This window comes from Danio rerio, chromosome 18, assembly GCF_049306965.1.
Source record: "Danio rerio strain Tuebingen ecotype United States chromosome 18, GRCz12tu, whole genome shotgun sequence".
Classification (NCBI taxonomy): Eukaryota; Metazoa; Chordata; class Actinopteri; order Cypriniformes; family Danionidae; genus Danio; species Danio rerio.
In genome coordinates this window covers 37,981,126-37,996,715 of record NC_133193.1, presented here as the reverse complement: position 1 = coordinate 37,996,715, position 15,590 = coordinate 37,981,126, and the positions used below count along the sequence as shown (strand labels likewise).

The 15,590-nt window shown below is 39.4% G+C and overlaps 1 long non-coding RNA gene across 1 annotated transcript in view; it reads left to right on the top strand.

The window, feature by feature from the left end:
* The window catches only part of LOC141378748 (uncharacterized), a 45,368-nt gene that overhangs the window by 22,880 nt on the left and 6,898 nt on the right, over nt 1-15,590 (top strand). Inside the window, exon 2 of the long non-coding RNA XR_012394045.1 lies at nt 9,623-10,438. This is a non-coding gene — a long non-coding RNA (uncharacterized lncRNA). The remainder of the gene's footprint in view (nt 1-9,622; nt 10,439-15,590) is intronic.

The following is a 15,590-nucleotide window of genomic DNA, read 5'->3' as shown; positions in this document are numbered from 1 at the left end:
ATATTTAATTATTTTGCTTATAAAGGACTTTTATTTTGAAATGCACGTGCGACAACCGTACCGTTTGACATGTGAAATTGCAGCGCAAGTACGACCCCGAATATGTAAAGTGTAGATTTACATAAATTGACGACAAAAAGGCTTGAAACCTCAGTGTGTCATATGTAGTGAGGTGCTCTCACAAGACAGCATGAAACCCTCTAAATTATGAAACCAAACATCCCAGTTGCAAGGAAAACCTGTGGACTATTTTCTAAGACGACTCCAATAGCTGAGGGCATCACAAAAGTGCCGAACATCTTCATGTTCAAAACAAGTACAAGTATATCTTACTGTGCTCACTGTGTAGCGAAGGCCAAGAAAGCCCACACAAAAGCAGAAGAGCCAATAACTGGTGATTACTATAAAAATGGTTATGATTATTTTAATAATCTGACTTTAATTTGCTGGTTTCTGCTCAGTTCAACGAGATCAGTGTTAATGTTTTATTAACAGTTCAGTTTAGTTAAAGGTAATTGAACTTTTTCTCACACTAACCACTGTTTACATGACGTTTTTACTCTGTAATATTTCTATAATTTGATAGATTTTGTTAAATGACAGCAGTTAGATATTGTTTATTTAAGTCTTGGTGATTTTCTTATGATTTCTGCCACTAGTTGTGTTTGTTAACAAATAAACACAAATAAATTATAATTCCTAAAATTATATTATAGTTTCTAAAAATTTGGGTCGCGGCTTGATGACCATGTGAAAATGTGGGTCTCATGGCCAAACCAGTTGAGAACCCCTGATCTATAGTGAACAGAAAGATGAGTCTTAGGTCAGTTGAGTTTGCTGGCCAATCAAATACAGGGATAGCATGGTCCTTAAACCAGGTATTAATACTTTTTGCAGTCTGGACAGGTGTCCAAGTCCTGCTGTAAAATCAAAAATTTATGGAGATGCTAATTTGATTTTTCAGCAGGATTTGGCACCTGTCCACACTGCAAAAAGGATGTGTTTTAAGGCTGAGGTATCCCTCTATGTGATTGGCCAGCAAGCTCACCCGACCAAAAGCTCTTATAAAAGAAACTGTTGTGCATTGTGAAGAGGAAGATATGAGACACCAAATTCAACAACAAAGAACAGCTGAAGGCTGATATTAGGGAAACCTTGGCTTCATCAGCAGTGCCACCAGCCGTCACATTGCTGGAGTAATTCATGCAAAATAGCCCTGAACAAGTATTAACTGCTGTACATATTCATAGTTTAATCTTTCTATGTTAAATCCTTTTTTTATGGGCTTAAGTAATATTACCGTTTTCTGAGATTTCATTAGATGTAAGCCACAATAATCTAAATAAAAATTAAACAGAAATATATCAGTCTATGTTTAACGAATCTATATATGAGTTTCACTTTAATTGAGTTACTGAAATTACAACTACAATTTTTACAACTTTTTTATAACATTGTAATTCATTGAGATGCAGCTGTAAATTGATGAGAACTTTATTTTATACTTCATATTATACAACTTATTGTATTATATTTAGACTGTTTTCTTGTTAAAGTAACCTACATGTACCTTCTGCTAAAATTGTTTTAAATGGCATATACTGCTATTTCTTAGTGTAAATAGCATCTACTATCTATTAACACATAAGTGTACAGTAAACAGCATTTACTGTTTATTAATGTTGTGTAAATACCATGTTTTAACTAAATGGCATAAACCAAATAATGAAATTTAGTTTATCAAGTCCTATAGTGCAAACACTGTATGATTAATTTTTAGTGTAAATAGCATCATACTTTTAGTAACACTGCAATAGCATCTACCTTCTATAAGCACTAAAAGTGTAAATGGCATATATTTTCTATAAGCACAAATTAGAGTGCAAATAGCATATACCATACTTTTTGTTGCTATAGTGTAGCATCTGATGCTATTTAATAGGGATCTAACGGTATAAAAATTTCATGGTACGGTAATACCTCGGTATAAATGGCACGGTACGGTATTTATTAAATTATTTAGAGGGAAAAAAATGATTAAAAAACATTAAGTAAGTGCCAGAAGTGTTTATTAAACAGTTTACCTGAACACTGAACATATCAATGGCATAAAAATTAGCCATCTATCTGTAAACTTTCAAACAGGAACTTTAAGTTTTCAATTTAAATAACAAAAAATTATTAAACCCCCAAAAATTTAAAGTTTCAATTTAGTATTCTTAAACTTAAAAAAAAAAAAATTAGCAGCCTTTATTGCAGCTGGACCATGTGCTGAATGAGTATTTAAAAACACTTACCTCGATCAGTCACGCACTCACAGGTTTTTTAAGGAAAATTAGCATATCAACATTATCTGGCAAAAGCTGGGCTCTTTGGGCATTTACAATGTCCCCAGCAACAGAAAAAAAAACCTTTCACTTGGGACTGAGGTTGCTGGGACAGATAGATAGGACTTGGCCAAGGTTGACAGCAGTGGGTAACTGTGGCTAGGGGGCGTGGCCGAGAGCCGTGGGAACGGTGTGAGGCCACCGCGTAAGTGGATACACCTGCGGTGCGCACCTGCCTCGGATCCCACGGAAGGAGCTCTGGACCATAAAAGGAGGACCAATGGCAGAGGAAGGCGAGAGAGGACCGGGCCCGGGCATATTGTTTTACTTTTGCTTTCAGTTTGACACAGCCTTGGCGTTTCATGGCTGTGATGGGCTTCCTAACCCCATTTATCACTGATCGTGAGACATCCAGCAATGTCCACAGGTCTCAAGCCCCTTTACCCAGCACATCTTCTGACCAGTCCTCCATCGGTTTAGAGCCAGAGGATAGCCTGGTTGAGGGAGAGAGTCAGGCCATAACCCAGCATGCCCCATCAAGCAGAGGAGATGAGACAGGGATTGAAGGCGACAATCAGAGAGGCAGGCAGGTAGAAGCAGGCAGGCAGGCGCAGACGGAAACCGTGAGGGTTCCTGACAGGGGAAGAAAAAGAAAGGGGCATGAAATGTCTACTTTTGAAAGAGAGATGTTGACAGCATTTGAGCCACTTACACAGATGGCCACAATGTCACGTCTCCCACTGCCTCAACAGCATTATTATTATTATTATTATTATTAGCATTATTATTAACAGCAGTATTATTACAAATAATAAAAAAATATATACACTATTTAACTTACACACTTACTTCTGTAAGTTTTATTAAAACTGATGTTGTATATTCTAAAATACTTGTTACATGTTTGTATTTGTAGTAATATTACACTTTTGATCTAACAAGGAAAAAATTAACATGTTACACAAATAAACAAATAAAAATACACAAATAAATAATTTACAATGAAGTCATGCTTTTGCAGTGTTTTCACTTTCACATGAACAAAAATACAGATACATATATACATACATGTATGTGTGCATGCATATATATATATATATATATATATATATATATGTATGTATGTGTGTGTGTGTGTGTGTGTATAAATACACACACACACATGTGTGTATATGTATATGTGTGTATGTATGTGTGTGTGTATATATATATATATATATATATATATATTAATAATAATAATAATAATAATAATAATAAAAGTCACTTACATCATATCAGCAGTAGTAACAGTTTTGCTGAAACCTGGAAGTAATGCGGGCATTTGTATGTTTTCTCCTGAAATCTACACAAAAAATTAAAAAATTAAAATGCAAACATGGTATAGGTTGTGACGCATAGCAGTAGAATAAAACAGCATGCCATAATACATGTATGACATAATTGGAATGTACTCTGTTTTTAATATAAGTGTGGATAGCTCTTAAAAGAGCTTTTATGGCTTTAAAAAGAGCCTTTGGTGTAGTCTAGGACCTCGGCTGCCATGGCACTGCACCCTCCTCGGTGAAATGTGCACAGTATGCATCCCGGAGTTCGATAGCTCTACAGCTGGCATTGTTGGAGCCCATCCTTGGTGCATCTCTCAGGGCCTCAGGAGCTGAAGGTGTGTCGATGGTGTGTTCAGCTCTGCGTGTGCATCTCCCACTTGCCAAGGTTTTCTTCCTTAGGAAGTTGTGCAACACGCATGTGGCCATCACACATACCTCTGCAACCTTTGGACTCGTCGCGATGACACGGCGACACATCTGCCAGCGAGCAGAGAGAATGCCAAAGGCACATTTAACAACCAGCCTAGCACGGCATAGGCGGTAATTGAATGTTCTTTTTTCCATTGGGATGTGACGTCCAGGGTATGGTCGCAGGAGGTTTTTCATCAGCGGGAAAGCCTCATCCCCCACAAACACACAGGGCAGTGGCCCCCGCTGCTCTGCTCCAGGGATAGCAGCATCTGGTGGTAGGTCAAGCGTACCATCTCTGAGACCCTCCCCAAAAACAGAATTCCGGAGTGTCTCACTGTCACTGGTCCTGCCATAGCCACCAACATCCACAACACGAAAAAAAATAGTTGGCATGCACAACAGCCAGGAACACCAGTGAGTAGGTCGACTTATAATTAAAAAAGAAGGACCCAGAATTCGCAGGCGCTTGTAGGAGCACATGTTTCCCATCAATGGCACCAACACAATTGGGGAAGTTCCAGCGTGCGTGGAACTGGTCATCGATGGCCCTCCAGTCCTCCTTTTTGGGAACTGGCATAGTCTCCTCCACCAAAGCTGTCCAGATTGCCCTGGCCACATCCCTCACAATGCCTGTGACAGTTGAGTGCCCAACACGGTAACTGAAGGCGATTGTTTTAAACAAATCCCCAGTTGCCAAGTACCTGGTGGGAAAAAAGCAACATATAAGATTACATTATACAGATAACATAAAAAAGATGCATATAAATTACTGTGTATTATATAAAATATAGACTAAGTAATTTATCCACTCAATAATGTTGAGTGGTTGTTTAATTTATCAGTGATCATAATGATAGTTATCTTTACACATTTACACACAAACATTCATATAAATATAAAACATACACTAACAGATATGCATACACACACATTCATACATATAACATATATATATATATATATATATATATATATATATATATATATATATATATATATATATACACACACACACACAAACACACACATACACACACTCCAGATAATCTACTTTAACTTTTATTCACCAATGATCAGTCTAATTTGTTCGATAACAGTTTATACAGAATTTATCTATCTATTTATAAGTTTGTTATTAGGTTATTCTTACTGTAGGCAGATAGTGAGTCGCTGGGCAGGCCCAATTGCTAACCGCATCACTGAATCTGCCTTTGTGATCAGTGGTCCGACTCTGCCCAGCAACTCATCGAAGGTTTCCGGGGACATCCTGAAATACTGCTCAAACAGCATCGCATCCAGGCGCAGCTCCCGGACAAGACCATACTCTCCCAGTTGTTGTCACTTTTTAATGATCTAATGCACCCAAAATCGCAGAGTATGACTTCACTTACGTTGAATATTCACAACAATCAAACCTGCAATAGCAAGCGCAACCACGTTGGAATCCATCTTGTATCAAAATACCATGTTTTGTTGCTGAGTTCCGCTCTAATTTCATTGGCTGATGCTGCTATGACGATCGCTTTACAGCCAAACTTCAGACACGCCTTCAGTCAAGCGTTGACGCTGAAGCCCCGTTTTAATAGGGTGTAAGGCCCACTGGTGGGCCACTGCCCACCTGTTTAGAATCATTGGTCTAGGGGGTTGAATCAAGATTGCGATCTTGTTACGATTAATTATGCAGCTATAATATATAATATATATATATATGACAGTTCTGTCTGGTTCTTGAATTTGATTGCCTAATAGCCGTGTAGTATTTTGCCAGTAACCGCACACAAAGGCCTCTTCACCCTTCACTTTTGTGGATTACTCCGCCCACATGCAGTCAGCAAGAAGCAGAGGACAGTCTACAGTTTAACAAATAATACTGCTGTTGGACAACATAATGTAATTTTGTGGCTTTTTTTGCTGACAATGTAGTTGTTTAGATTGCAACTATGCAGTTTGTTTATAAGAATAGTGCCTTAAAATATTTACAATTTCTGAAAGACAGCTCGTCGGCCGCCACTAGCCTGCCATACTGAGTAGACCAAAGACGGTTGACATTTTCGTCCACAAGAATATGGCTTTTAAAAATTAAAAAAACTGCTGTTATTCTAGCTAAATTAAAACAAATCAGACTTTTTGTGAAAATTTCCTTGCTCTGTTAAACATAATTTAGGAAATATATTTATAAAAAAAGAAAAAAATGCAAAGGGGGGCTAATAATTCTGACTTCAAGTGTATATATACCTGAATTAGATTGTTACATTTAAAAGAGTTTGGGTGTTTTTTCTTTCTATTTTTAGAGATTTGAGAAGCAGACATACTATTTGTGTTATGATATCTAGTTGGCTGTATGTGCTGCAAATAATTTTAATTTGTTAACTGTGCGGGCTATCAGTTGGTTTAGCCAGTCTGCTTCCTGACAGACTTTCTGAGCCACAGTTATTCAAGTGCCAGCCCTAAGCTATAAGCCAAATTACCAGAGAGGAGAGCAGTCCCAGCCATGTTCTCAACATATATAATTAATAGGTATATGCACAAGGAATTTTGATTTTCAGTAACTTTTGGTAAATTGTCATGCCATTACAAAATTGCTGCCTTTAAGATCTGTTTTCTTTTAATATCAAAGATCTTACTGCCAGATTGATATACAATATAACATAGGTATCAGACTGTACAAGAAGCACTGCATTAAATTCCATTGTTCCACACCTTGTTTTAAAATATAAAATTGTATTTTACCACATGATTTTCTATAGAGTTTCTGTGCTCCCCTGCTGCTCCTTGACATCAAGATCCTAATCTTGAATCAGGGTCTTGGCAGCAAAATCACTGTGTGGGATGGTGTACTATGAGCAATGTGTGTCTAGGGAACATTACCGCAGGCCACAGGAGATACATGTCTCGTTTAAAATTACCTAGCAGATGTTACAGAGCTACAGACACACATTTGGCAGACTACAGTAAGTGCTACTACTGTGGTGGAGATGGAGTGTTGATGTCAACCGTTTGATTGTCCTAAACTATTTCACAGTAACTCTGAAATTACAAATTATAAACATAAAGACAAAATAGTCTGCCAGAGTACCATTTTTAGACAGCTGGACATCAAAGTTTTTCATGATTTGAATTTATTTTTTGATGGGTTTTTTTTTTGTGTTATACTTATGTAACATATTTTATATATATGTCATGTGTGTATATATTATTACATGTTATCATATATATATATATGTGTGTGTGTGTGTGTGTATAGTGGGTAGTGCATCGCCTCACAGCGAGAAGGTTGCTGGTTTGAGCTTTGGCTGGGTCAGTTGGCATTTCTTTATGGAGTTTGCATGTTCTCCTCATGTCACAGGTCTAAATGCACTATAGGTAAATTGGGTAAGCTAAATTGTCCATAGTATATGTGTGTGAATAAGAGAGAGTGTATGAATTTGAGAGTGTATAGAAAGTGTTCCCCAGTGATGGGTTGCAGCTGGAAGGGCATCAGCTGTGTAAAACATATGCTGGATAAGTTGCTGGTTTGTTCTGTGGCAACCTCTGTTAATAAAGGGACTAACCTGCATCACAACAGAGCGAGTAGATATCCATAGAATCCGAATTTTCCCGGCAGAGCGCACATCATGCCAGCTTTTTCTGTGTGCACCATTAATACAAACAATGACGATAGCTGCCTGCACTTGTGCACGCCCACAAACAAACAAAACTCGCTGGCTAGAAGGGTCTTATTCCCAGGAATAAGTTGAAATCATGACCCATTTAACCTCATGGGACCACCGTTATCTGATGCTGCTTTATACTGAACATGACAAGTTATACGAGTTAGTTTGAAAAGAGTTAACAAAGGCTGCAATTATTTGATTAAAATAAATATAAAAGGTCTTAAAATAATATTTTAATTTAAAGTAATTGTTTTTCATGTTAAAAATATTATTTATTCTTGTGTTTAAAGCTTTTGTCATTAAGCTACATCAGTGTCTCTTTATTAAAAACTCATGGTGTGATGAGAGAAACATACACCCAGTTAGATAATTTTGTTCTCCTGATCTGAAATATCTTTTGCTTCGGTGTCAGCCATACTGGCTGCCTAGGGAGTTCACAGCTGTTATCATTACGGCTGTCTACATCCACCCTCAAGCCAACACAGAGCTCGCATTCAGGGAACTGTATGGGACGATAAGCGAGCAGGAAACTGCACACCCGGAGGCAAAGTTTATTGTCACAGGGGACTTTAACAACGGTAATCTAAAAATCACTCCAAAATACAATTAACACATCACCACAAACACGCGTGGTAATCGTATTCTGGACCATCGCAACTCTCCATTCCGGGACGGCTACAAATTCCTCCCTTGCTCACAGTTTGGCAAATCAGATCAATCTTTTGTTCCGCTCTTGCCTGCTAACAGTCAGAAACTGGAACGGGAACCACCCACACTTAGGACGTTTCAGAGCTGGACGGACCAATCGGATTCCATACTTCTAGACTGTTTTGAGCATGTGGATTGTGAGTGGAGGGTGCGTGGGTTTAGGATGATTTAATGGGCCCACTTTTGGAGGCCCCCTGAGTTACTGTTAGGGGGCCCAATTCAACCTCTTCTAAATCCCTTTGCAATCCCCATAACACAATCCTGCCGCAGCATCTTTACCAAAAAACATTTGCGTCAACAGATTACTCTCCCAGGAAAAGATTATTACTAAGCACAGCCATACTTTTCGAGGGCTAACTTTGTGCTTTGCATCCAGACACCCTAACACCATAATACCCTACCTGTACAACCCCACACCACCTCTACATCCATATAAAAGCAATGAGGACAGACATAACATTGATAGAGTTGCATTAAAACATCTTAGACCAGTTGCGCACAAAACAATTTGCTCACATGTTAAAAATACACATAAAATGTGTCTCCACCAAAATCTGGAGCCATTTGGTGTCATTTTGGGCAAACCCAGTACATGCCCCAGATAAGAATATACCAGAAGTCTGACACATCTAATTGATATGTAGGAGTGGCTAGTATGTATTCATATCGGGCATAAAAGCCATAAAAGCATTGTCCATTCTTGAATCAAATGTAAATTTGACTACCAGAAAAAACGCATCAATCTGCTTTTTATTAGTCAATTATTAGCGGTTTTTAAAGATGATAGATATTTTAATGTATCTTTGATCTTTGACTAATATGTCCAGCATTCTGTCATGGCATGCAGTGCACATTCATTTGTAAGCAGGACACACACACACACACACACACACACACACACACACACACACACACACACACACAGAGTCTTTTTCCAACACTACCTTATAGAGCCATTGGGAAATTTGCTGCGTATGAAATATCTGTGAGAAATCTTGTGTCTAGACATGTCTAGGTTATGCACATCTATGAAAAGGGGGCCAAACACAGTTGATTTTGGATTTCAATCATGGAATAATGGGTGTTGCCAGATTAATAAAAACTTATTATTACATGTTATGTTTCAGTCCCTCAATTGTGCTTTATGTTAAAAGATTTAAAAGTAAAAGTCTTTGATTATGTCAAAATCACACAGTCACTGTTGGAAAGTGGTAACATATACAGATGTAAGGCTTGAAACTTACGCTGCTATTCTGAACCAATAATCGGAAACAGGAAGCAGCTGAAGGATGGCGTGTTTAAATCCATTATTTATCTGACTCCATTGTAATTAATCTGACTCCATTAAAGTTGTTATCATCATTGATAAAGAGAAAGAATCTCTACGTCTTAAAGCAGGCAAAGTTGTTTATTAAGTTACATGTTTAAATATACAGACATTAGAATGAAACAAACTAACATACTGTATAAAGAAATTAGCTGTAACGTATGCACTGCTGAGCAACAAAGACAGTGAAACTGCCTTTGTTAGCATATGAGGCTACGCACCAGTGTGCGGGAGATGCAGAGTAAAAGCCATTCTCCCAGATCAACAGTTACCTTTCTTTCTTATACCCTGAGCAAAGCATTGTCAAACATGAGTGAAAACCAACCCCCAAAACCAGCTGAACATGAGAACAAAGTTGAAGAGATGAAGTGGGGGAGAAGTTCATTAACATACTCTCCTCAGGCCATGACCCAACAATAGTAAATATATTGTAGATTGAAATACAATTAATTAATGTCTCTGTTGATTTCATCACTACAACACTGAAGTCATAAACTGTCAAATGACACCAAACATGACAAAGTTATCTGAAGGAAGAACACAAGCAGATGAATTGTATGGTGAAGAGCACATGGTTACTGTAAGCAAATGGCAGAGATGTGTATCGGAGCTGTGAGGAACTCTGCCTCACCAGGAGGACCCCTCCCATGCTTGGAATGTCTCAGTAGTCCTTCATTAGCATATGTAATGAGACCATGTCTGGGCACTACAAGTCCCAGCAGGCTTAGCGCCATGCAAGGAAGTGTTGTTGTTTATGTGCGGACACTTTATTTCCTGATTGCGGCGTAAATTAACAACAGGTTGTAGATTGCTCAGCGCTATATAAGTGAGTCAAGGTTTGTTTGCCATTTTGCTGTCGTTGTTGCATTCTGGTCGCGGCACGTAAAGGCCGGTAGGTAGCAAGTTTATTTGTGTGATGTGCGGTCTCTCTCTCTTTCTCGCAGAGTTTCCTTTTTTTTTAACGCATGCATAAACTGACATTTATAGAGTCAACACTTCACGTGAGGGGTAGCTGATGAGCAAACAACATTTAATGCTGCCAGATCTTCATTGCGAACTTATTTAAAGAGGTAGTTGTTTTATAATTTTAATAAACCGTTTTTAGTATTGTGCTTTAATGATATTATCCTTTTTATTTCTAGTGCTATTACGGGATCATTGTTTGCTGATTGTTGCCTGAGTGTCAGCATGGGAAATTAAGGATCTTAGAGGTATTGTTTAAAACAAAGAAGGGTTTTTATCTCTTAATGCATGTTTTATTTATAGGATGTTTTATTGTGTTTGATTTCTTTATATTCTGAGTTTCTGTGTTGTAATAAACTGTGTTTCCCCTTTTTAGGGATGCACGGTTGCCGTTTACTTTAGACTTACAATAATATTTTTGTTATTGAATCTTTGTTGTTGACTTTTGTTGTATGCGAATTTGGGTTGTTTATTATGTTGCTAGGTTGACAACAATTTGTATTTTCCTTTGTTAAACTTTTCTTTCTTTTGTAGGTTCTGTTTTGGATTTGCTTTACCATCAGTGGCCACTGGGTTCCCTGCACTGTGTGGATGGCGGTGGAGAAAAGGTGGTTGGGATTGTGTGGTGATTTGGTCACTGTTGATTTTTGTGTTTTTTAGGTTGCAGTGTGATTGCTGTGAGCTGAGTGTGGTGAAAACACTGCTGCTTGGGTACCTCATCTGTCCTCACTTTCTGGGTAACCGGTGGCCATTAGTGGTTTGTTTTTTTCTTTTCTTTTATTTAGTTTATTTACTTTTTTTTTCCTCCTTATTTGCAATAAAGATGGAGACAATTTGTATATTACAACTTGTGGAATAAAAGATAATTGTCCTTCTAATTGTAAGTCACTTCATTTACCCTCTGCTGAATCATTAACACTGACAAAAGTCATCTGGTCACAATTGGCGTAGTCGGCAGGACTTATTTAAAATTGATTTAATTTAGCAGAGGCTGTTGTGAAGTGTCTTACTCTATCGATTGTGCAACTTTAAATGTTTTTTTGCATAAGTTCAGTGTAAGTAAACGGTGACCGTGCATAAAGGATTTCGCAGACTCTGCTTTGTGGACCCTGGATGTCATTGTGCTGATTGAACTGTCTTCCAGAATTCACCAACAGATATGGAGCAAGAACTAATGGACTTGAGGGAGCGGGTTCAAAGCTTACAAGCACAGAATGAGGAGTTGATGAGACTGCGTCCCCCATCTAGCAGTGATGCCCCTAGCCAACCTCACCCTTCTGTTTCTAATGACCCATCTTCAGTGTCTTTTAACAGAATGCTTTATGTGCCCCGAGAGAGGAAGTGCCCACGTTTTTATGGGAACATGGACTCTAACTTGAGTATTGAGGACTGGATTGACGAGGCTAAGGTGTGTATTGAGGGTAGAGGTTGGGCTGATAAAGAAAAGGTGGTCTTTCTGTTGGATCATCTTGGGGGAGAAGCTAGAATGGAGGTAAAACTTCATCCACCTGTTACTAGACAAACTCCAGAGTCTGTTTTTGAAGTTTTAAAAGATTTGTATGTGGGAAAACAGACATTTGTACAATTACAGCAGAGGTTTTATGAGCGAAAACAGAAAGAAGGTGAATCATTGACTGAATTTTCTCATGCTTTAATGTCATTGATGGACTTGATTCTTAATAGTAATCCAGGTAGTGTTCCCAATTCCGATAGAGTGCTTCGCGATCAGTTTGTTGAATATGTCCAAGATGTAACGCTAAAATGTGAGTTGAAACGACTTGTGAGGGAGAAGCCTTCTCTTACGTTGCTCGAGGTTCGACGTGAGGCTCTTAGATGGGTAGAAGAGGGGAGCGGGGAAGCAACTCTTTCATATTCCCAGCCATGGTGTAATGCCACTCAAACCAGGGTAGTTGACCAGGAACCTAAGGTTAGATTCCAGGAATCAACAGAGTTAAAAGAAATGAAAGAAATGTTGAGACAGCAACAAGCACAATTAAATGATCTTACCCAGCGTCTTGATAGACTTATGCCTACAAAGAATGATCCCCCTGCTGTTGCTTTACCAAGGCAAAATACATTGCGGCGATGCCTACGTTGTAACAAAATGGGGCACATTGCCAGATTTTGTCGTTCACCTTGGCCTACAGAGTCAAACTCCGGATCACCTCAGGCAAATGTAAATGAGATTTCAGTTGGGGAATCCGATACTGTAGCCCCTACTGCAATTTTAAGCCAGATTGTTGAAGGGACTAGGGAAGCTTCAAAGTCACCCGTTTGCCCTACTATTTTACAGCGACTCGTGGGCAAATGCCCTCTTGTAAATGCACAGATTGGGATGGGAGTAGATATTTCTTGTTTGTTGGATACAGGATCCATGGTAACTACGATAACAGAGTCATTTTTTGAGAAACATTTCCATCAATTAGGGGTGAATGGTCTTAAGAAATGTAACTGGCTTCAATTAAAAGCAGCTAATGGCCTTGAGATCCCCTATGTGGGTTATTTTGAAACCGACGTGAAAGTGTTGGGACAAACCCTTCGAGGACAGGGCATTTTGGTTGTGAAAGATCCAGTTGATGTTTTTTTTCATCAAAAGAAAGAATTTACTCCTGGCCTCTTGGGCATGAACATTATAGGACAATGTTATAATGATTTGTTTGAAAAACATGGCCCAGCACTATTTTCAGTTCCACAGGTTAGGCAGGCAGAACAAGGTTGGAGAGACTATCCCAGTGTCACAGGGTGGAGGATGCCCCTGTTCCTGGCTTTGTTGGGTATGCCAGAGTGCAGTCCTGCCAACCTGTTCAGATTCCAGCTGGAACTATAAGGTTAGTGCCTGCTTTGTGCCCAAAGAATATACACAGTGGGACAGTAGTGGTTTTAGAACCCCAAAACCCAGAGAACGGGGGGTTACCCGTTGGAGTGCTAATCTCATCTGCTATGCTGCAGTGTGTACAAGGTATAGTCCATGTACCTATAGTTAATGTCGGCACAGAACCTTTATATTTGCCCCCCAGAATTAGATTGGGTAGTTTGATTAATGTTGAAATCATAAGTTCATCTCAGGGCATTTTCTTTCAGGGTGATGGGTCACAGGACCCTAATGTAGTGGTTGTTCAGTGCCATGCTGTTACATCGAAGTCAAGCATTGATATGCAAGGCGTAGAACTGTCTGGGCTTTCAAAGATTGAGGAGGAGGAAGTTAAGAGATTGTTAATGAAATATTCAGACGTCTTTTCAAAACATGATGGCGATTTGGGATGTACAAATTTAATAGACCATCAAATCCCCTTAGTAGATGATACACCAGTACACCAACGCTATCGTAGAATTCCCCCCAGTCAGTTTGAAGATGTGAAGGCTCACATTAGACAGTTGTTGGACAGCCACATTATTAGGGAGAGCAGTAGCCCATATGCCTCCCCAATTGTATTGGTGAAAAAGAAAGATGGTTCTTTGAGGATGTGTATTGACTACCGCCAGCTGAATGCCAGAACCCATAAGGATGCCTACCCTTTGCCAAGGATAGAAGAGTCGCTGGATGCATTGACTGGAGCAAAGTGGTTTTCAACTTTGGATCTGGCAAGTGGATATAATCAGGTACCGGTAGCGGAATCTGATCGATTCCAGACTGCTTTTTGTACCCCATTTGGGCTGTTTGAATTTAACAGGATGCCATTTGGACTGTGCAATGCCCCGAGCACTTTTCAAAGATTAATGGAGTGAATTTTTGGGGACCAGAGTTTTCAGTCGCTGCTGCTCTACTTGGATGATGTGATTGTTTTCTCAACAACTATTAAGCAACATATTCAACGACTGGGGCTGGTGCTGGATAGGCTGAGACAACAAAACCTTAAGATAAAACTCAGTAAATGTTGCTTTTTCCGGTCAGAAGTACGTTATTTGGGGCATGTGGTCTCTTCCACTGGGGTTAGCACAGATCCAGAGAAAATATTGGCCGTAGCTAAGTGGAATCAGCCACAAAGTCTTCAAGAACTCAGATCTTTCCTTGGCTTTGCTAGCTACTATCGACGGTTTGTAAAGGACTTTTCAAAAATGGCTGGACCCTTGAATGCATTGGTAGCGGAGCTGATTAGGGGGCAAAAGAGTAAACGACCTAAGATTAACCTGGGGTCCAATTGGACTGATTCTTGTGAACATGCTTTCCAAGCCCTTAAAATGGCTCTGACTAACACTCCTGTTCTGGCTTATGCTGATTTTAGTAAGCCTTTTATTCTGGACATTGATGCAAGTCACCAAGGTCTGGGCGCTGTGTTGTCTCAAGAACATGGAGGTAAACATCGACCAGTGGCTTTTGCAAGCCGTGGATTGCGACCACCTGAACGTAACATGCAAAATTACAGCTCTATGAAATTGGAGTTTTTGGCCCTGAAATGGGCTGTTACAGAAAAGTTCAGGGAGTACTTGTTGGGCCAGAAGTGCTTTGTGTACACTGATAATAATCCACTTAGCCACTTGCAGACTGCAAAGTTGGGAGCATTGGAACAGCGTTGGGCTAATCAACTGGCAGATTTCGATCTGGAAATAAAATACAAGCCTGGACGTTCAAATGTTAATGCTGTTGCTCTTTCTAGAAAAACTCCATCTGTGGTTGAACTTGCTTTAACGACTCCAGTGCCAAAGGAGTTACATCAGTATGGTCCCAACAGTTGTCACACAGTTGCCAGTGAAACCATGTCTGTCTTTCCAGAACAGCCTAGGGAAGATCTTGGTGCGTTACAGGAAGCGGATCCTGCGATTGGGCGTTTTCTTGTTTATTGGAATCGCCAAAAGACCCCTGATGCACAAGAGAGAGCAATGGAGTCATCAGAGGTGCTGGAACTCGTGCGGCAGTGGGGGAAGCTGGTGAAGA